Genomic DNA, 21,526 nt, shown 5'->3' on the forward strand with positions numbered 1-21,526 from the left:
AGGGTGAGATGAGGGCCCCAGACAAGGCTGTAAATACGTGAAGAAGTGAAAGGAAAGGAGGGCAGTGCATCTATATACATCAGAAATGACTTAGCCAGTCAGAATATAAGTGACTTGTTACTTTGGATGCTGTAGTCTTCTTGGTTAGAAAGTCCATGTGTCTTGTAGTAATGGAACATGGAAGAGATCAGAGACTATGGTGATGAAATAGATAGATTTCACAGAACTTCTGGAGAAGTAGCTATTGTGAAATGTCATTTTGTGCCAGTTTGGGAAATATGTTTAAAATTAAATAGAGGCTACTACCCAGGGCAATGCAGAGAGTGATCATTTATTTGTTAAATTTTAGTGGTGAGTGGAAGCTGCCCAAACATCTCCAAACCACAAAGCGAGGTAAACAGTTTGCCATAATATATGTAATAAAAACAGCACTTAGGATTTCTCAAGCATCTTTCCTCCAAGGACCTCAAAGTGCTTTGTAGAGGCAAATATTTTATTCACAGGGAAACTGAGGCACAGAGAAGTTAATTGATTTACCACAGTCACTCAACAATGGCAGAGTGAGGAAAAGAACCCAGATCTCCCAGTTACTAATCCCATGCTCTTGCTGGTCTGCTGCCACTCCCAAGTAACATGAAAACCAAATAATCATCTACGGAGAATAAAGTTATATGTTTCCTGGTTAGAAGGTTGCTGAATGTTTAGAATCAGGGAGTATGCAAAATAAATAAAGGATCACAGGCTAAAAGACTAAAGAATAAACTGTATGGAAAGTATTGAGATAACATATATTAAAGGTAGATGTTAAACTGGTGCACATGCTGATCACATGTGATGATAACATAGAGATAATCACATCATCACTACAGAATAATGCAATTCTTGTAAAAAGAAGATTTGCACACACTGTTCAAGGGACTAAAGCTCTTTCCCTGAGTGATGTGGTGATGACACAGAAATTACTTTTCATGAAGGAATAACACTGGTAACATTTGATTTAAAGTGATAAGATCATTACTGTGTTTACAGAGATCACATGGTAGCATATGCTGTTCATTCGTTATTTTACCATACTGGGTTTTTCTATAGTATATTCTTCTTGCTCCTTTTGGCCAGTTCCATTAACAGCAGCTGAGACAGAAAGGGTGCTGCATTTCTTACTTGTGATAAGCCCTAAAAACTCAAAGCTAAGAATATGTAAAAACAGGAAGAGAGAACAAGACAGGAATAGAACATTTGCTACCGCTCATATTCACAAGAGGGAAGGTAGATTCTTCTCCCAAATTAACATGATCATATATTGCTTAGCATCCCTGAAACAGCTGTTTACTTTGCTATTTTCAGTACCATGCATGTTGATTCAGGTCCTGATCTTGCTCCCAATGGAGTCGAGGTCAAGCTCCTATGAATTTCAATAGGAGCAGGACTGGAAATTTTTTCAGGATTTTGGCACAGCACAAGTTCCTGCACTGGGGCCTGATCCTTCATGAGGTACTCTCAACTCCCAAATAGCCTGCTCCTGCTCTCATGGAAGGCACTGGCAAAACTTCAGTGGGAGCAGAATGAGCTACGCTGAAGCCAAGGTCTTCACCTAGCAGAGGGCACCCCCCACCTAACAAGATCAGAGCTCTGGACTTTACCATATCTTCACAGAGTGGGCCTTCTCCACACAAATACCTGCTGGCTGTGCTCCAAGGAGTAGGGAATCCAGTGCACGGGGACAGCGGGACAGCAGCTCCATTCTGTACGGGGGTTATGAAAAGGATTAACTCTGCATTCAGTTCCGATGTGATCACAACTGTATCAAGTTGTAACACATCACCATCTTCACAACTCTAAAAATAAATGTAAGCAGTTTGTTAGAACCAGTTTAGCAGCCAAAGGGCTAATATATTAATAACGTTAGACTCACAATGGCACGGAACAGTAACCAGGGAACAATGGATTAACTCACTACTGAAAATAGTCAAGTTTTTAAAAAAACACCTAATTTTTTACAAGATCGAAGACCCAGCTGTGGCAGCCCTTTTTTGGTATCTCCAGAGATGTTAGTACTTCCCTCTACATTTCATAGAGGATATGTCAACCATTCTGAATTACTCCAGATTCACACCAGAGGTCAGAATGTGACTCATGGGCTTGAATGGGAGAATTCTCTGAGTTTGGATCCAGACAACAGTGTTTTAACTTTCCTTGGCGTCGTATCTCCTTTCTATCTTTCTTCTTAGGAAGAAGAATATGATCATAGAATATCAGGGGTGGAAGGGACCTCAGGAGATCATCTAGTCCAACCCCCTGCTCAAAGCAGGACCAATCCCCAATATCTGCCCCAGATCCCTAAATGGCCCCTTCAAAGATTGAACTCACAACCCTGGGTTTACCAGGCCAATGCTCAAACCACTGAGCTATGCTCTGTTGTTATGTTTCACCTTTCCATGCAGAATGACTCATTCTGCTCTTACTTAGACCCTGGGTGAATCAGGAATAACACCAAAATCAATAGAGCGGGTTACACTAATGTCTAAAAGGACTGACATCAGGACCAGTATCTTTGACTGTAGGCACACTATGTACCAACCCTTCAGATAATTTTTAATAAAGCACCTTTCATCTCTAGCTCTCAAAGCACTTTACAAAGGAGGGCAGTACCATTATCCTCATTCTACAGATGGGGAAACTGAGGCACAGACCGGTGAAGTGATTTGGTCACAACTAGCCAGCAGAGACTAGAATAGAACCCGAGTCTCCTGAGTCCCATTACAGAACTCTATCTACTGGTCAACACTGTCTCTCAGGTTGCTCATCTGGGTTTGTATCTTTGGACTTGATTCTGGTACCCTTACTTATACTGAGTAGTACCTGGTTTCAGACTAGCAGCCATGTTAGTCTGTATTCGCAAAAAGAAAAGGAGTACTTGTGGCACCTTAGAGACTAACACATTTATTAGAGCATAAGCTTTCGTGAGCTACAGCTCACTTCATCGGATGCCTCCGATGAAGTGAGCTGTAGCTCACGAAAGCTTATGCTCTAATAAATGTGTTAGTCTCTAAGGTGCCACAAGTACTCCTTTTCTTTTTGAGTAGTACCTGACTGTGTGAGTAGACCCATTGATTTCTGCTGAACTTCACAGAGTGTGGTCCTAGGGTGGCAGAAATAATCCAAAAGAAACAAAGCAAGGTTTTCTCATCTGGCTGATAGTTGGGATTTAGGGTGTTTTACTCCCCAGGGCCACTTTGGCAAATGCCAGCCTATATATATAAGTGGGTAAAACTGAATTCATTCGTTACTAAAAGAGACAAAATTCTGGCACCAGTGGACCAAGCTGCAAAGATATTGTGCTCACGTGAGTGTGATTGAACTTGGTGGTCATTAGATGAAAGTAGGAGACCATAACAGAGATACAGAATCACGTCTTTTTTGTCAGACTAGTATATTATGGCAAATTTAAGACAACAATGCTGAGCATGCAGACATAGTTACTAGCCCTGGGTGCATTTCACGAAGGACATCCATTCTCTTTCTGTGGTATGAAAAGATGTTTCTCCAAAGGGCCAGATCCCCACCTTAATTACACCATGTAAGGCCTCAATTCTATTCCCATTGACCTCAATGGTGCAGGAATGGGCCCTAAATGCAGAGTAAGTCTACTAAAAGTCACTATAGAATAGACGAAAGTCTGCCCTGGAGACTATGATTTGGGCCTGATTTTCAGAATCACTGAGTACTCCCACTACTCCAGAAGGGAAGGGGAACCAAAGCATTAACTAGCAATGATTAACCTCAGAAATAATGGTTTCCTTTTCAAACATAGAGCTGTGCCTCTTCTTAGTATAACAACCTCTGCTCCAATTGCATCTATTAAAGACAATTCCTGGGGAAGACAGCTATATGTAACCAGATGTTACAACTGTGGAAACAGCAATCACGGGTACAGTGGTGTCATGGACAGTTTAAATTCTTACTGTCTGAACAACAAGTTACATATATAAATAATGGGTGTGTTTGTGGGAGCAGCTGTCAATGGGGAAATCCCCTTATCCTACCATAATCCTACATTCCATAACCCCTGCCGATTAAACAAACGTTATTTACGCTGCTGCTTCCTCCATGGGGGACCTTCAGTCCATGCAATCCTTCCTCAATCTTTTAAAGTTTCCATCTCAAAATATGCTGCAATTGTTCTCTTTTTGGGAACCTGGAAGTGTGATGATGTTAAACCCTGGTTGATGAAGGGCACAAATTAGGGGATTTAGCTCAACTAGGATCTAACAAGAAATGGGCTCAAAGGTAGCAGGTAGGAATCTGTTTGTACAGCAGAAATCTTGCACTGGCTCCAAGAGATTTCAGTGTGTGCTGAGAGGGGAGAGGTGCGCACAGGACAATCTATGTACAATGCTTATTTGGCCTTTATTACTATAGTACCTGAGCACCTCATAAACTTTCATGTATTTATTCTCATAACATCTCACTGGGAGTCAGAAACTGCTATGTTCTAAACCTGGCAGGACAATAATTCCCTGTGCATCCTGCCTCAATTTTCTCATCAGTAAAATGGAGATTTGGGCCCCGATCCAATTTCCATTGAAATCAGTGGTGAGAATCCCAGTGATTTCAATGGAGTTGGATCAGACCCATAGCCCTTAGGTACCAAATAAGGCCACAGTCCCACAGGCCATTCCATGCAGTCAGACACCTGCGTCTGTTGAAGCCTATGGTGCAGTGCACTGACAGAAGGGTTCACCCACCAGAAACAATTTGCAGGATTGGGTCCAAAGGCACATCAAACTTTATTGCTGGTGAGAAAAAATAATAAAAATCTGGGTGTAGCCATGAGCAAATGTTAAACTTAAATGATAATGGAAATATTACTCCATCATATTTCTCATGCAGATGTATGACACACATTTCAGAGGCAGTAAGGAGACAGACTGTGTGTTCAGACCCTCCCAGCCTTTTCTCTCCATCTGTTAAAAAGAAATATCCTACACACTCAATGCAGCAATTTAATACCATTGCCCCAAATCAACCAAGATATTAGTACTATTGGGCCAAAGTCGCTCCTGGTGTCCCTGTACTGAAATCACTGTTAGTACAGGGATAGATTTGGTCCAGTATCCTTTAGATGGTGGAAATCAATACAAACTCGAAAGGCAAGAAAGTTTGTAGTTTATGTGCTTTTTATACGGCTGATGTGGTGCATCACGGGGAATTCTGAATCCTGGCTTTGTCCTCATAATCTTCATGTTGATTCAGGGGAGTTGTATTGTTTTCTCCTGAATGCAAAGGAAATAGTTCTCCATTCAGACATGAGGACTAATAATTTGGAAGCTGTCAGTCATCCCAGGCGTGACTCTGATCTCATTTACATTGTCTTTGCAGCCATACAATTTCACTGGCTTCTGAGGAGTTATACCCTAATGTACACCTCATGAAAGTAAAAACTATGGTCCTGATCTTGCAAATCCTTACTCACTGGAGTAATCCGTGCTCCCTTGCTGGTGTTGACCGGACTACTCCTGTGATTAAGAATTACTCCAGTGTGCAAAGTTTACAGGACTGGGCCCTGAACCTCTGGTTTTTTCCATTAATTCTATAGCCACAAAGAGGAGTCAGAAGCTGTAACATCCTCTGTGGTAATTCTAATGCTGATTGAGTCCTACCCTCGGTAACGGAGTGGAGTGGAGCCCCTAAAATGTGCAGGCCTGTTGCTGCAGAGGTCAGACGTACTGGTGAGGAGATGAGATTATAAGTAGCCCCTTAGGGGGAACTAAAACATTTGGCATAATTGAAGCTTTGTTACACTCATACCAATTGGAACTTAAACTGGCATCTCGCTGGAGTGCAGCGCAGCAACTGCTGCCATTCAGCACAAAAAAAATATGTCCAAGCCTATGCAAAGCTGGGGAGGTCAAATTCCAGGGTCTCCCATGGCCTCGTGCGATGCAAAAGCCAGCAAGATTACTTGCTGAATCGGAGGCTTATTTTGCCTCTCCAGCAGTTGCCATTGTGGTAACAGGAAAACAATACTGCTTCTTAGCAGACAGAGTGTTATTCATTTCATCGTTCTTTCCAGCTGCGTCACTGAACCAGAGCAGTTCCCTCCTGCAGAAAAACCCTCAGGAAGGGAAACTCAGCAAGGTGAGCCTCAGAGAGGTTATCCTAGAACCATGCCCAATGGTGGGAGGGGTCTGGAGGGCTGAGGATTTGGTAGACCGACGCCAACAGATCTTCGGGGGGGGGGGGTACAGAGAGCAGGGCGCCAACCCCACTTTGTGCTGAAATAAGATCTACCCTGCAGGGATAGCTCCTTTACTCCGGGCAACGCAGCTCCTGCAGGAGCTGTCTGCACCGCCATTGGCCGAGAGGGAGAACACATTCTTCGGTTTTCCTGGCTTGTCCTCAGGGCCGGCTCTACAATCTATGTGGCAGCGGCACACCAGGCCTTCCTCTTACAGGGAGCTGGCATCCTTCTGTCTATCACCTACACACTCCTCTGATCTGCCAGCCGCAGCTCTGTCCCTAAACCCTGTCCCCCCCGACTGCAAGGCCAGAAAATGAATCCCCCAACTGCTCTCCCCAGTCCTCCTTTGGAAGGTTCCACACCTGCATTTCCGGCTGATGGTCCAGAGCCTCGGAGTAAGGAAGAGAGGAGCATTCACCACCTCAGGTGAGGACTGCAGAGAAGAGGTAGCAGAAGGGATGGGAATTGTCCAGCCCCAGCCTAGCACTGAGCTGGATGGCTCTCCCCAGGCATTACTGTGCACAGGTCCCCCAAATCCTTCTTTCTATTTAGAGACCAGACTGTGCACCACTGCATTAGTACAATAGGAAACCTTTATACTGCATTAGAACAGTCATATCAAACCTCTGTTTGTGCTTCATTAACACAACATCTAATAATCACATCATGCCTTACCTCCAGAAGTATCCCAAAACAAATTACAAATGACTGGCTATGGAGAGATCATCTCATTTAATGAAATGCAGCCACCTCTGGGCCAGAACTCAGCACACAGCCACACTACACAGATGGTTACCAACTGAATTCCTTTGGTATTTCAGAGAGAATTTGGGTGAGCAAAACATAATTATCCAAATCACAATCCTGCATTGGTATGGACATTGCTGAGTTGTGCTTTTCTGTCTCTATAGTCTGTGACTCCATGAAACTGGAATTTGTTTAGGAGACACCCACACGCTGGCAAAAACACTATGGGATCCTTAATACACAAAATCATGATAATACCTACCTCTGAACTAGCACTTTTCATTAGTAGCTCTCAAAGTGCTTTACAAAGGAGATCACTATCATCATCCTCATTTTACAGGGGAAATTGAGACATGGGAAGGTGAAGTGACTTGCCCAAGGTCATCCATCACGGCAGTGGCAGGGCCAGGAACATAACACAGGTCTCCTGAGTCCCCAGGAAGTGCTCTATCCGTTAGGCCACAGTGCCTCCCTCACAGACGTGATTGGGACCTCATTTTTGCATCTTATCTAAAACTGCCTTCAGCATCACACTGTGCCTAACAGAATGCTGGGCCACTGGCTCAGTGCTGACTGAGAGGCAAGAGTGCCATCTATTAATGTCTATTAAAATGATAATCCAGTAAGAACTGGGGCCTCATTCTGCTAAGTACTTCATACACCCTAGACAAAAAGATTGTCCCCCAAGAGCTGAATTATCATCATTACTTCCTGCAGCACCGGGGGTTTCTCCTAAGGCTGTCTCTTAGATTCATTCAATGAAAAAGCAGCTATTTTCCCCCAGAATATTTTTTTTTGGCAAAAAGTCTTTAACCTGAATTCTGACTTCTTCAATCAGCTTTAAACATTTTTTTTTTGAAATAAACCCCCAACTTCTAAGGAATATTATTCCCAAACACATATTTGTGCCTCCAGCAGAACAAATCATGTCATTTTTGTTTCTGCCCAGGCCTTCAGCATGCAGACAAAAACATTTTTTATTCATCAGTGGTAAAAGGCTACAACCATTTGACTTTAAAACACAGACATGCTTAGTTCTGGGCTCTCTTCCAGGAAGTCTGTGTCACCCAGGCTGTAGATCGATATGTTTGTCTGCAAAGTCACCCTCTTGATCTGTAATTTTTCATTTTGACACAAGAAATGCCTCTTGGTCAAACTTCAGTTGGTCTATTAAATTCTAAATCATAAGAAATGAGAATCACATTGTTGCAACCATGTGATGACTTCACAGTTTGGCATTTACTTATTCTTGTGTTAGTTTGCTGGGCTGTATATTTATGATTCCAACAACACTGCAAATACTGTTCCCTAGCTTCATTTAGGACAGCTGCTTTTTAGGGGATGGGGAGCTGCAGCAGTGGTCTGGTTTTCTCATAAACCAGCCTCTCTACTTTATAGAATAAATCATTCATGGAATTGCTTAAGCTACATGAAATATTATCACAATTTTTTTATACTGTGCTACCTGCACGTCACGTCAGCCAAGACCTTCCATTTATTGTTTATAAAGGTAGGTTTGGACCCAGAAGCCCCATGCTCCTTAGTCCCTCCCCTTCTCCCACATTAGCTCTTACTCATATGAGCAGTCCTATTGGCTCCTGCAGGACTGCGCAAGCCAGGAGTACTGGCATCCATAAGTGTTTGCAGGATCAGACCTATGCATTTACATTTTTCTTCAATTAATGAGTTCAAGATTTTCTCTAACAAAGACAGCTGGTGTTATGTGCAGGGCAGTGCATAATTTTGTGCCAGGGCTTGCCAGCGTTGAGCTCCGGCACCTCTAGGCTTGGCAGTTTATAGCCCTGGCACCTCTGGGTTTGCCAGGTCAGTTATGAAAGTAAAAACATTGCTTAAGCCCTGACACCTCTTTCATGACAAATTAAGTACCGGTGCAGGGAGTAGGCAGGAGACAAAATGGCTGGAAAAAGAGTTTTTATTAACTGCACCAGCAGTTCTGATCAGGCTTTTGGAAACATCATGTTCACTAACCAGGCACAAAAGCTTAACATAGGTTCTGGTAGAGTCACTCCACATGAATATTACATAATCAGACTGGCATAGCTACTCCCATGCTAACACAGTGCTTCTCAACTGGTGGGTCGCAACCCCGGGGGGCGGGGTCATGAAAGAGGTAATGGCGACGCTGAGAATTTTTTTTACAATCTAAGCAAAAGAAACCTCGCTTCCCAAATCTCTGCACACCTTTGCCCTTCAAGGTCAAGTATTTTCTGCCACCCTCTTGAAACACATTTACACTGAATGCATCCGATGAAGTGAGCTGTAGCTCACGAAAGCTTATGCTCAAATAAATTTGTTAGTCTCTAAGGTGCCACAACTCCTCCTTTTCTTTTTGTGGATACAGACTAACACAGCTGCTACTCTGAAACCTGACACTTACACAAATTAGTTACACAAACGTGTTTTTTTAATCATCAATACATTTTTTACGCTTACTTTTATAACAAATGTAAAGGGGTTGTGAAAATTTTTGACTCTGAATAAAAGCCGCCAATCTGTGTGGGATGAGAAACATTGTACTAACAAATGGCCAAGATTTCAAGAGACCAGTGATTATGAGTGTCTCCATTTTTGGGTGCTCAACCAAGACACCATAAAGGGACCATATTTTTGGAGGGTGCTCAGCACTTTCTGAACGTCAGGTCCCTTTCAGGCAACTCAGGTTGGGCACTCAAAAAAGGAAGCACCCAAAATCATCACTTTTGAAAATCTTGCACCCCTAGCCTTCCAGCTGATAGGATCAAAGCATGAGTCTCTTGATTATTTAAAGGGATATTAAAAATTAGTTAATTCCTCAGATTTAGTTTGCTAAACAAAATTCAGACTTTAAAATCTAACAGATGGAAATTTCATTTTTTTTTCAATTCAATGAATTTTTGGGGTAGGGCGAAAGATGGTGGGAGAGGTGAGATTGGGGGAAGACAGAAGGGCATGTGAACATATCCCCGCAGTGCTGTGAATTCAAACACAAAACAAGGTGCTAGTGCACCAGAATCAGAAAATGAAACTGACTACAAACAAAAGTGAAAGTGATCTATGTAGCATCATTCTCCAAAGGGAGTATAATAGAGTATAATGTAAGGAAGCAGCACCCATCATGAAAAGGAAGTCCTTCAGCTATGTTTATCTGAAATATTATTAGTAAAAGAAACTACTTTTTTCTTTAAATGTGGAGCCAGGCCCTCAAGTGGTGTAAATCAATGTAACTCACTTGACTTAAATGGGACGATATTAATTTATGTCAGTTGAGGACCTGGCCACGATTTTTAACTCTTGTTGTTACTCTAGACCTCTATAATTTTGGATACACGTGTTTATACAATTCTGCTAATAGATTCACTATGGATAATGGTGACACAGTATCCCAGATGGATAATGGTGACGTTGTATGGGCCAGATTCCCAGGCGCTGAGCACCTGCTACTCCAGATGGAAGGGTATGTTCAAATATCTTAAACTCATCTTTGCCTCCACCTTCCCCCAGGTGGGGCTCTCAGTGATACATCTCCTTGGAGGCCCAGCACAGAATCTCACTTCAAGAGTCCTGATTCCAAAACCCCTGTGTTAACCATTAGACAACACTTCATTCCCAATAACAAGCTTGAGCATAGTGTCAATCAAATCCTTTCCGGTGCAACAGATTTTCAGTCTGAGTGCTCAGCTGCAGAAACCTGCCTACACAATGTTTAAAGCAGAGCCCCCCAGGGATTAATCCATTGATAGGATTAAAATGATTTTGTTCAGAATTTGCTCGAGGTTTCATTTTGCCCAGCGCATGACACTGGGAGGGCTGGTTTTCAGTCTTCCTCGCTCTCCCTAGTCACCACACAGACCACGTTTGTGTCCATTCTACCATGCTGTAAACTCCCAGTATTACCAGGCATGTTGTTCACCTATCCTTAGGTTTGCAACAGCGGCTGATAAGGAAGCTTCCCACATTCGACCCCCACGAACACCGTGCTGCCCTATAGAGTGGGTCTGGAAATCACATGCCGGAGCTAGCGGGGAGGTGGGCACTTTCATTCCATCTGATAGTAACATGCAACACAGCAGGGCTCTTTCATTGCATCTGATCTCCCAACACGAGAGGTGCGGTACCAGGGCTCAGGCCTGGCGCAGCTCCAATGCTATGAAGAGTACAAGCATTTCCTTTTGCAGAGTCTGTCTGTTCAAAGGTCAGCAGAATGCATAATGAACACATCTACCCTGTTTATACCCTGACAGTCCCAACAGTAGCAAATGCCAGGGACAAAGGCTCTCCACAGTCTGTCTTAACTGCCCAGTGGGGGAGAAAAATCAGATTCACCATCAATCATTTCTGAGTGGCTTTCTTGGAGAATAAAACAGTGTAACACGTAGGGCCGGATCCTGCCCCCCCTTACTCATGCTGAGTGGCACTTTTCCAGGCACAGTCCCACTGTGTTCAGTATGGGTGAATACATAAGCACTAAGGATGGCAGAATTAGGCCCTTAACAGGCATTTTTAAAAGTCTCTTGCATCATAATTCAGTGCAGCTGCTCATTTGTTTGTCTTTCACCAAACCTGCTTAGGATTTCTGACTTACTAAGCAATGGTATTGTTTATTATTTGTATGGTAATAGTGTCAAAGGGCCCCCTCATGGATCAGCACTCCACTGTGCGAGGTGCTGTACAAACACATAACTACACAATGGTCCCTGCACTAAGAAGCTCACAATTGCTTTGGTTCAGGTTTCATAGAAGAAAGGGGCAAGAGAGCTCTGTGTAAAGGGTGGTGCCAGGAACGTACTTCGGTTCTGTAGGGATAGGACTGGGATAAGAACCCTGGAGGACTGGCCTGGGGTTAATCAGAGCAGGGGAGGTGGTACAAAGAGCATTGTGTATTTGCATCATATTGTAGTAGAGCTTAGAGACTAATCAGGTCAGAGCCTCACTGTGCTAGCTGCTAGATAAGCACAAATATTATTAGTAATCATTTGTTCTACAGGGGCTAAAAACTTGCAGACTAACACGGCTGCTACTCTGAAACCTGACTCCAGTTGGTGTAGTTTCCAATACATACCCTCAAGAAATATAGCATCCCTCCTCCATTAACAGGGAAGCCCTTGTGACATAATCCTTGGAAGAAACGTATGTTTCTCTAATCTCTTAGCCAAATTTGTAGGTTTTAAATTGTATCTAGTCCCAGGTGCAGGACTGCATTTCTCTCTACCCTTCCCATATTAGAAATGCATTGAATACAGCCCAAGCGTCCATCTGTATGGGTCTGTTTGCCGGATCAGAGCCCAAGATTTTCACCCTACAGGCGAGCTACAAAGAAAACAGTAAATGCCAGGCAGGCTCTGGCCAGCTGAATCTGAACAAACACTGATGAAGCTGGACCAAATTAATGCAATAATCATAAACCCTGCGTATGTGCTGAGTGTTTTCATCTTCCAGATGCTGGGCAAACATTCCATTATATTTTCCCTGCCTATGCAGCTGTGAGTTAGAATGTATTATCCCCATTTTACAGCTAGTGAAATTAAGCAGCAAGTAATTGGCTTGTTAAGGCCACAGAGAAAGTCAGCCTCAGAGATGGAATTAGTACTGAAAATGCCTGGCTCTCAGTTTTATGGTCACGTCACACTTTTGTGCAAGAGCTGACTAATCCAATATACAGTTTCAGAGTAGCAGCCATGTTAGTCTGTATTCGCAAAAAGAAAAGGAGTACTTGTGTCATCTTAGAGACTAACAAATTTATTTGAGCATAAGCTTTCATGAGCTACAGCATCCGATGCAGCCGATGAAGTGAGCTGTAGCTCACGAAAGCTTATGCTCAAATAAATTTGTTAGTCTCTAAGGTGCCACAAGTACTCCAATATACAGGAATTGCATCCTTTGCCTTTTACAGTGCGATCTAAATGACACTCTCTGGTTTGATAATATGGTGTCCTTCCGTAATACCTTTTATCCTAAGATTCTAAAGTGCTTTTTAAACACATGAACTCTTCCCACATATATGTGGGGTAGATAAACGGCATCATATCCATTTAACCTGCGAGTAAATGTGAAGCACAAAACAATTAGGGACAGATTTTCCAAGAGCTCAGCTTTCACCAAGGCACCAGAATAAGTGGCCTTCTCTTTAAAAGAGGTGGCTCAGGTCTTCAGTCTTCTGAAATATCTAACCATTTGTGACTTTGCAATCAAGTAAGGCAGTGGCAGAATCAGGACCAGAGACTCCCAGGCCCAGATCCACAAAGGTATTTAGGCTGCATAATTTCCGTGGATTTAAATGGAAGTTAGGAGCCTAAATACTTTTGAGGACTGAACTACACTGCTCTACTCTAACCACTGGGCAACAATGCCTTAAAGCAGTGACTCTCAACTTCATCCATCTCAGACCCCCTACTTCAGAATTCTGAGTCGCAGATATGTACATTACACAGATCTGGTATAACTCCCCTTGCATAAATGTAGATGCAAAGAGTCCAGGGGCCACATTCAGCACTGGTGTAAGCAGGGGCAACTCAGCGAACTCTATGCTTCCCCAAATTTACACCACAAGTTGGCCTCCCAATACCATTTACAGGTGTTATGCGCTGCAACAAACCAAAGCCCTTACACATGGGTAAAAGCAAGCGGAATTCAGCTCTTCATGTTTACCAAGCAATCCTCCACCCTTCATGCAGCACCAAATGTTCCTTTTATTGAAATATTTACACTCACAATTATTAAGCAAAACCACACTGCCTCTGTCCTCTTCTCAAATAGTAAGACAAAAATCATGGCAATAAGTGGTGTCAAGGTTTCCTTTCCCTATTCTGCCCATCACAACATATTGCTGTGTGTCAGGGAGGGGCCTGAGCTTTAGTTTGGATGAGGAACTGAACTTCCAGCATTGGGGGTGTCTTAGATCCAGAGTTTTAATTCAGACCGATCTCTAGCATACATTAGGACAAACACACTCACATAGATCCTGTGGAAAAATCACCAGTGAGTGAGCTACCAGCTCTATTCTATTCTACATAGGTTCTTTTACAGCTTATGTTATTAACATAAAGACATGGGAGGTGCTTTTGGGTCACAGTTGTTCATTAGCCATATGGAGTGTGCTATCAGTGTCTCTTATCTCTTTATTCATCCTGGATTGGTGTCCTCGGTTAAGGGCGTGATGTGGGGCTCTCCAGCTGCAACTCACTCAGGCCTGGATGGCACAAAGGGATCGCCCACTTTAATAGAAAGGAGTCACTGTTTTCCTGCTGCATCTTCAGTGGTAATTTGGGCTGAGAGCAACGGAGCCTGAGAATTGGACACCTAACTCCCCGAAGCTACAGTGAAAATCCCAGACTGTCTATACATGCCCCGTGTTAAATAACTGCATGCTAGGGTTGCCAACTTTCTAATCGCACAAAACTAAACACGCTTGCCCCACCTCCTGCCCCACCACTTCCCCGAGGCCCTGCCCCCGCTCACTCCTTCCCCCACTCCCTCTGTCATTTGCTTTCCCCCCACCCTCACCCAATTGCTCATTTTCAAAGGGCTGGAGCAGGGGGTTGGGGTGTGAGGGAGTGAGAACTCCAGCTGGGGGTGTGGGCTCCAGGGTGGGGCCAGAAACAAGGGGTTCAGGGTGCAGGAGGGGGCTCTAGGCTGGGGTGAGGGGGGAGGTGAGGGCTCCGGCTGGGAGTGTGGGCTCTGGGGTGGGACCGGGCATGAGGGGTTTGGGGTGCAGTAGGGGGCTCTAGGCTGGAGCCAAAGGGTTTGGAGTGCTGGGGGGGCAAGCTCCAGGAGGGAATTTGGGTGCAGGAGGGGGCTCAGGCAGGAGGTTGGGGTGCAGGAGAAGGTGAGGGCTCTGGCTGGGGGTGCAGGCTCTGAGGTGGAGCTGGGGATATGGGGTTTGGGGTATAGGAGGGGGTGCAGGCTCCAGGAGGGAATTTGGGTGTGGTTCAGGGCTGGAGCAGGCAGGTCGGGGAGGGCAGCAGGGTGCAGGATGGGATGAGGGCTCTGGCTGGGGATGCAGGCTCTGGGGTGGGGCCGGGGATGTGGGGTTTGGTGTGCAGGAGGGGGCTCTGGACTGGGGCCAAGGATGCGGGAGGGGGTTCCAGACTGGGGCACGGGATTGGGGTGGGGGAGGAGGTGCGGGCAGCGCTTACCTCAGGCGGCTTCCAGAAGCAGCCAGCTTGTCCCTCAGCTTCCAGGCGGAGGCGTGGCCAGGCGGCTCTGCGTGCTGCATCCACCAACAGCTCCACGGCCAATGGGAGCTGCAGAGCCGGCACTTGGGGTGGGGGCAGTGCGCGGAGCCCCCCTGGCCATCCGTCTGCCGAGAGGCCGCAGGGACATGTCATCGCTTCTGGGGAGCCACGTGGAGCCAGGTAGAGAGGCTGCCAGCCTCGTGCCAACTGGACTTTTAACGGCTCGGTCAGCAGTGATGACTGGACCTGCCAGGATCCCTTTTCAACTGGGTGTTCCAGTTAAACACTGGACACCTGGCAATCCTACCACATGCATGTAACTATGTTTTTGGTCAATTAGAAAGATTATGAACTAACAAGACTGGGCTGGGCACAGGAAGCTGTTTTAAATACATACAGCTATTATTTGTTTAGTAGACAAGTGTTCTAAGGGCTTAATCAATATCCTGACCGAGACCAGGCCAATAGGTTCTCCAGTTTCAACACCAACCCGCTTCCCCCAAACTAGGGTTGCCAACCCTCCAGGATTGTCCTGGACTCTCCAGAAATTAATTATTAATTTTTAATTAAAAGAGTACGTCATCCGCTGAAACCTCCAGGAATACATCCCACCAAAACTGGCAACCCTACCCCCAAAGCAAAGCAGAAAACTGGCCGTCTGCAATTTCCCAATGCAATGGAACTGGGTCTGCCCAGCTGTAACCCGGCACAATGCATGACAAATCAAGGAGCCCAGCTGCTTTCCCAGTGCAAAGACAACTGTCCTTCCACCCCCGTCACACACAGACCTGTGCAATGCAGGAAAACCGGCTCCCCAGCGGCCAGTCCCCTTTTCTTTCTCGCGGACTCTCTCAAGCACACCACACGCGAGCAATGCATGAAAACGGTCGTCCCTCCCCCCCGAATCCCTCCCCCTTTGCAACGCTGGAAAACGGGCTCTTCCGCTGCAATTCTCCCCCCCCCCCTTTGTAATGCAATGCAATGCAATGCAATGCCGGAAAAGACGCTGCCCGCCTGCAGTCCTCCCGGTACAGTCTCGGTAGCCGAGGCCAGGGCCCGCAGGCTGGAGGGCCCGCGTGCGGACCGGTGCACGCTCCGTTGTGCGGCGGCGCCAGAAGAGCCCGCTGCATGCAGTAGCACCTCCCCGGGGAGGAGCAGGGGGAGGTTACACGGTCCCCTCGGCGCCGCAGCCCGGGCCCCCCTTTGTGTCTCTCAATAAACGGAGCAGAGGCTGAAAAATAAAAAGAGGCTGCACGAGGCGGAGCCAGGCTCCCCTTCCTCCCAAGCAGTCCGGGCATTACGTTTTCCTTTCAGGCACGGACGGGGTTCGAACCCGCGATCTTCGGTTTACGAGACCGACGCCTTACCACTTGGCCACCGCGCCTGACGGGCTAGCAGCAGGCGAAAGCAGCCAGTGGAAGGCAGCCGCCAACGATCCCGGGCCTGCGTTCCACCCGCCCGGGCCCACGTTCTGTTTGCCCGGGCCGCGTTCCATCCGCGTGGCCCAACGCTCTATGTGCCCTGGCTGCGTTCCATCCCCTTGGCCCAACGGTCTAACCGCCGCTGCCCGCGCGGGGCACAGCGCACCCTCCCCCTCCCGCCAGCTGCCAACCCCCCGCAGCTCCAAAGCAGCCACGGATAAACTTTCCGGCCTGATGCATGTAAAACAGCCTGCCGGAGGGGAGGGGAGGGGCGGGGTGGGTTGTAATGCAATGCTGCACCCCTCCGCTCTTTCCATGCAGTTCCCCTAAGCGCCAGCAGCTCCAGGGCAGGCAAGGAAGATATTCCAGGACTCATGTGTGCAGTGTGTGAGGGAGGGTCGCATTACACCGCGTCCCCCGCCCCGTCTCCCCTACACCTTCCCCCCAATATAACTATAGCAAAAGCCAGCAGCTGGAAAGCAGCCACAGACGAACGTTCAGGTCTCCCGCGTGCAAACTGCGCGGGTCCTCCCGCGACTGCATCCCATGCACCTCAAAATCCTTCCAATGGACCCCCAACATCACTAGTAGCTACAAAGCTGCGAGGAGCAGTCCAGGCCTCAATGCACCTTGGAATTCAGCAAACCAACTCTCCCTGCTGTGCTTCAATTTGCCTCTCCCAGACTCTGAAAAACGTTGCAAAGCGACCGTGAACAGACTTTCAAGGGAAATGAAATCCTTCCCTGTGAGCATGTGTGTAGAGGGCGAACCCACCTTTCCCTATCTCCCGTTTGCAACCCTCGCCAAGGAGAAAAGAGCAGCGCCTGCAGCAAAGTGGCCCCGTTTCCACGTCCCTGCAAGTAGCCCCCCCCTCCTTCCAAGAGAAGTGGTTGCAGCCATGCAAACCAAGCTTCCCATGCATCCATCACCCCCATGCGGGGGGCGGGGGGGGATTTCAAGGTGGCATGTTATGGATGCACCTTTCCTCACCAAGAGGTAAGACGTTCACGTCTCCCTCTTCCCAAATAAGCAGTTGCCAAGCCAGAGACAAACTTCCACGACTCCATGCACCATAGGCCTCATGCTAGAACGAGCTTTCCGACATGCAACGGGCCGTAGAGCCAGAGAACCCAACCCCCCGCCCCATCATCTGGGCAAAAGGCGGGAGGGGAAGACAGAGAGCCCCGTCGTGGCTGCGGAATATCCCATCTATCTCTCTCCCCGTTTAGGCGGAGTGGAGCGCAGGTCTTTACCCAGCCATCGCCGCATTTTGCGCGGGTTGCATTTAAACCCGAGCACCGGAGCAACGATGCCTCACGTCGGCCAGATTTGAACCAGCGACCTAGAGGTACAACGCATCCTAAGCCACCGCCAATCCCCTAAGCCACCGAGCACTTCTTACTGCAGCGTTCACTTTGTCTCTATAGCGATGCACACGTTGGCGTAGCAGCAGTAACCACACCACAAAGAGGGCTAAAAAGCCGGGCTGTTTCCCCAGCTACCAATCTGCGACCTTTCACGAGTGTTAAATGCACATACAGCAAAGTGTTCCCTGCCGCACGCTTTGGACTATGAGCGCAGTGTCTAGTCTAAACTTGAAATGTCGCAAGAAAGTGGGTTTCCCTCACGTCCTTTGGGAGAACATCCTGCAGTCTAACATAGCTCTATGCCAGCTCAAAACGTATTTCCTGACAGCCTGAAAGTTCATGTTCGTAGTTTGATCCTATTATTATACATTATATAATAAAATAAAATAACAATAATAATAACGACCACTGTAGGTTTTTTTCTCCTTCAGGGTTACATGCACTAAATCTCTAGTCTTGTGGCTAATGTTGGGTCAGACCTCAGGAAGCAAATCAGTTGCGATTTCATTCTAGATCTTGTTTTTAGGGGAGAATTTGGACTGTGTAGTTTTGACACATAATGTAGCTTTGCACTGAAATAACTGTTTTTTGGCTTGCAGTTTTTAAATTGATAGACCTTATTACTTGACTTTTAGTGGCTGACGTCTTCCTCCTGCAAATAGTATAATTTAAGGGGAATATGTATATGATATAATTTAATCTATCCAGCTTTCAATAATATGTAAGTTTGTATCCATGCATCTGTTCAGTCTTATTTAAGGCATCCTATAAAAAGTACACATATTCTGTTATATAGACACCCCTTCCCCCATTTGGGTAATTAAGTAAAGACCGAGACTTTGTTTGAGAACTTCAGCCCAACGAATAGCTGCTTGGAAAGTGAACAGTTGTTTTGCTAAGTACAAAACTTCGCTTTTCAAATTAAAAAAAAAACATCGGAAATCACCTCCCAAGCAAACAACTGCACTTGCATTAGGCGTTATTGATTATTTAGCTACTGGTGGCTATGTAAGGAGTAACTAATATACTATCCACCAATTATCATCAAACCTGTAAGGGATAACACAGTTCACAATAGGACAGAAATACAGAGTTTAGCACTAGTACACATGCTGAGAACTTTTTCAGAAAGCTTATATAGGCTCCACCAGATTTGCCTATTGCAATCAGTGCAACTTTTATTCAGTAGCATTTTCTGTGTATGATTAATCTCCCTTCACGCAATACTTTGTGTCACATACCCAAGGAGTTTGCATCCGATGAAGTGAGCTGTAGCTCACGAAAGCTTATGCTCTAATAAATTTGTTAGTCTCTAAGGTGCCACAAGTACTCCTTTTCTTTATACCCACGGAGGTTGGCAAAAAAGAACAGGAGTACTTGTGGCACCTTAGAGACTAACAAATTTATTTGAGCGTAAGCTTTCGTGAGCTACAGCCCAATTCATCGGATGCATGCACCAAGGAGGTCTGCATCTGTTCAACAAGCGGCGTCACCCACTCAACCAACGAGCAGGTGATGGCAGAAGTGCACCCTGGGATGAAAATATTAGAGGACTCTCTGCAAGTTGCAAGTGGAAGATCAGCCTCAAGGTGTTTGCCAACAGAGGACTGACTAGGATGAATCCTGCACAAGCAGCAGCTCTGGGCCTAGCTACAGCCATGGGGATCACCTGCATATATATTACCTGGCAGAAAACGGGGAATGCTCCTATTTCCCAGAGCTGGCTGTGTTGCCTGGGAATAACACTACGATACCTAGGAGACTGAGGGCTGATCCCCCACCCAATATCTCTCACCCCCTGAATCTTCAGTTAATACATCAACACAAATAAACCCCTTCAGTATACTGCACCATGACACCATGTGCTTGTACTAAGTAGCTTTCATGCCAAGAAAGGTCCAAACCTGCTCTGTCCTAGGGTGTGAGAGTGACACAGTCCCTGTTCCCCTGCATGACTGTAGTTGGGTTATATAGGCTACAATTACTGTATAGACATATAGATAGCGACTATATGGACCAGACTGCACCGTTCTTTGGCTGCATCATTTTTCTCCTTTCTCTGACACATCTGGCACAAGCTTTTGCAGGAGGCAGCAGTGTTTTAACAAGGTGATTGCTACATCCCCAAACCAGATTTCAAATTCTCTGCCCCTCGTTCCCCTCCTTTGTTTTTCATCCACCACTTCTTTTCCCGCTAAAAGAAAAGGAGTACTTGTGGCACCTTAGAGACTAACAAATTTATTAGAGCATAAGCTTTCGTGAGCTACAGCTCACTTCATCGGAATGCATCCGATGAAGTGAGCTGTAGCTCACGAAAGCTTATGCTCAGATAAATGTGTTAGTCTCTAAGGTGCCACAAGTACTCCTTTTCTTTTTGCGAATACAGACTAACACGGCTGCTACTCTGAAACTTTTCCCGCTAAGGGGTTTTAAACATTGACTATGCGGACCTATAGCGCCATCTGCTGGAATAGTATTTAACTGCACATGAAGGTTTGATCTATTTTGTCTAACTTTCCCACCAGTGCTTTTGGAGCTTAATTGCCTGCCTTCGTGACAGCTTCCTATTTCAGGAGGTGTGGGAGTACGGGCATGAATTTTAAGGGTAAATATTTAATGCGCACATTTAAAAAACTTTTTGTGAATAATGAAAGAAAACTGACCCGTTGGCTCTGAGACTGAATATTGTTTCTCTATTACAATGAACTAGGGCTCATGCTTGGTTTGTAATGTGATGACAGATCTTATCTGCAAAAGTGTCGTTTGGCTAGAATTTGGTCCTAGGGTGTTTCACTGACACTAAATAATTTGTTGAGGTGCAATGGAGGGGGGTGTTTTGCTACTGACAACATTCCAGTGTAGTGACCTTTAATGTCTAATGTTTGACCTTTAATGTTGTTTTTTAAATCAAACCACATTTAGAACGGTCAAACCATTCTAAAGGGATCAAAATATTTCATGACGCACATTGGGCAATTTATTGGCATAACCTACATATGCAAAATACAACAGGGTTAGAGTTGTACATAAATACAGATGTTCAGCAGCTATTGAATAATGTGTACAGCAGCCTAATTAACCACTCAGTAGCATTCTTAGGATGTCTGCATCTATTTTGTAATCTGGCCATTGTGCCATTTTTCCCTGCGCCAAAAATCTGTCCTCAGCTTCACAAAAATGCTGTATCCCTGGGTCATTATGGTTACAAAGTAAGTGTCATAGTCACAGCATTATGGCAAAATTGTAATGCATGATGTCCATAAGCCTGCTCATGATATAATAGACTTTATCATCCCTATGCTTTTTTACAAATGTTAACGAGACAGGTTATAGAATAATACATAATGGGCTTAATCCTGAAATACTCAAAACTCATGCTCTAAACCTTCTTTCTGCCTCTGCTGATTCTAGGGCCAGCTGGTTCCAAACACAAGTCTACTCTGATTTTTGCTGGCTGGACAGGTACCTGCTGTATTTATTAGGGCAAATAACATTTAAGGGGAGATGTTATTAGATGGGCCAGCAAGCACAGAAGACAGCAGATCAAAGCAGCAGAAAACATTAGCTCCTATGACACTT

At 45.6% G+C, this 21,526-nt stretch overlaps 1 long non-coding RNA gene and 1 other non-coding gene across 2 annotated transcripts in view; both read right to left on the reverse strand.

Moving 5' to 3' along the window:
• LOC122456703 overlaps positions 1–16,035 on the reverse strand; it is a 41,433-nt gene extending 25,398 nt beyond the window's left edge. The window contains exons 1-2 of the long non-coding RNA XR_006275708.1: positions 15,948–16,035; positions 1,678–1,742 (exon numbers count right to left, since the gene is read on the reverse strand). This is a non-coding gene — a long non-coding RNA (uncharacterized LOC122456703). The remainder of the gene's footprint in view (positions 1–1,677; positions 1,743–15,947) is intronic.
• A 436-nt stretch (positions 16,036–16,471) lies between these two features.
• Positions 16,472–16,543, reverse strand: TRNAT-CGU. Its single transcript has one exon. It is a non-coding gene; the product is annotated as a tRNA-Thr (tRNA).
• Positions 16,544–21,526: the final 4,983 nt, after the last annotated feature.

The sequence above is a fragment of the Dermochelys coriacea genome, chromosome 14, assembly GCF_009764565.3.
Source record: "Dermochelys coriacea isolate rDerCor1 chromosome 14, rDerCor1.pri.v4, whole genome shotgun sequence".
Taxonomy (NCBI): domain Eukaryota; kingdom Metazoa; phylum Chordata; order Testudines; family Dermochelyidae; genus Dermochelys; species Dermochelys coriacea.